The 1,738-nt window shown below is 54.6% G+C and overlaps 1 non-coding gene across 1 annotated transcript; it reads left to right on the forward strand.

Moving 5' to 3' along the window:
- The first annotated feature begins 350 nt into the window (after positions 1 to 350).
- LOC120095442 (small nucleolar RNA SNORA48) lies at positions 351 to 488 on the forward strand. Its single transcript, XR_005490914.1, has one exon. It is a non-coding gene; the product is annotated as a small nucleolar RNA SNORA48 (small nucleolar RNA).
- Positions 489 to 1,738: the final 1,250 nt, after the last annotated feature.

A 1,738-nucleotide genomic window follows, 5' to 3' on the forward strand; every position in this document is an offset into this window, starting at 1 on the left:
TTAAGAGCACCCGACTGCTCTTCCAGAGGTCATGAGTTCAATTCCCAGCAACCACATGGTGGCTCACAACCATCTGTAAGGAGATCTTGTGTATCTGAAGACAGCTACAGTGTACTTATATATAATAAATAAATAAATCTTAAAAAAAAAAAGAAGGGATAACATGGGACAGCTGCAGCAAGCAGAATCCTGCTCAGCAGATACTTGACTCACTTGGGTATAACACACGAAAGAGACAACCAGAAAGAAGTGTGTGGCTCTCCAAGGACTTGATAAAGCAATAGCAGAGAGCAAAAAGTACATTGCTATCAAACATTGGTCACATTCCAGGGCTTAAGCCAATGAACTTAAGCTAAATGGTCAAAGAAGAACCTTGTTGGTGGTGTTGTTCTTATACCATTCAGGGACAGAGCAGATAGCCTCCTTTGTTCATTCTATCTTGATGCCTGGCTTGGTGGCCAAAGCTGTGTTCTGCCTAGGACACGTGTAAACCAAATCATATCAAATCCAGTCAGCACAGTGCGGGAGGAGAAGGGCAGCTGAGAGAGACCTGCAGTCCTCCATGCCACACAGCGAGGGAGGGAAAGGATGCCCACAGACCTGCCCTCCACCCCATGGCACTGGCAGTCCATAGACACCAGCTTGCTTTCACACCTTGCAGCATAGGGGGAGGGTGTCACCCAGGGGTCCACCAGCAGGTGAGCAGCTATGCTGGGTCAGTGCATGCCCCAGTCAGGGCAGCCACCAGAGACCACATGGAAATCCAAAGGTTGTGTAAAACTGGCCCCAACCCTCACAGGCTGCAGTGCTCTGCAGAGCTGGCCAATCTCTCACTGGTGGCAGCACTTTGGAGGGCTGGCCCTGTACCTCGCCCAAGCAGCACACTGGAACTGGCGGGGGTGTGGGTGAGCTAGCCCTGAGGGCGTGAGTGTGACTGAGCTGACCCTGCCACCCGTCTGCAGTTGGGTGGCACAGATACAGAGGTGATGGCCCCTAGCCCTTCCCTACCTCAGCAGTCCAGAAAGCTGCCCACAGGGTCATGAGCTTGGGAGAGCTAGCCCTGCCCCTCACCAGTTTCAGCACTCAGGAGAGCAGGCCTTGTACCTCACCTGGGCCTGGACAGTACAACAGAGCTGACCCTGGGGGAATAGGGTGGGGAGCAGAGTAGCCAGCCCTGAGGGCAAGTGAGAGGGAGATCCGGCCCCACCATTCATCTGCCATGAGATGTCAGTAGTACAGGGGTAATGACACCCCCCCATCCCCTTCAGCAGTCAGGAGAGCTGGCTTTGAGGGCATGAGCAAGAGAGCTAGCTCTGACCCCCAACCCCACTGGCCGTAGCACTTAGAAGAGCAGGCCCTGTACCTCATCTGAGTAACACAGTAGAGCTGGCCTTGATGGCAAAGGCATGGGTGAGCCAGCCCAAACGGTGTGAGAGCGGAAGAGCTGCCCCAGCCCCTCACAGGCTGCAGCAGGAGAGTGGGCCCTGAGCTTTGATGGGGTAGCACAGTGGAGCTGTCTCTGGAGGCGTGGTTTGGGTGAACTGGCTCCAAGGGCATGAGAGTAGAGAGCTGACCCTACCTGCTGCAGTGGGTTGCAGCCCTGGGTGGCCTAGCTGGAGCAGTGATGGAGAGCTCGTCTTGGTGGTACAGGGTAAGGGAGAGCTGGTGTTCTGACCAGTGCAGCTACCACTGAGGACCAGATCCAGGGCTCTGAGTTGGCCCACCTCAAAATCTTTAT

Source organism: Rattus norvegicus, chromosome 10, assembly GCF_036323735.1.
Source record: "Rattus norvegicus strain BN/NHsdMcwi chromosome 10, GRCr8, whole genome shotgun sequence".
Taxonomy (NCBI): domain Eukaryota; kingdom Metazoa; phylum Chordata; class Mammalia; order Rodentia; family Muridae; genus Rattus; species Rattus norvegicus.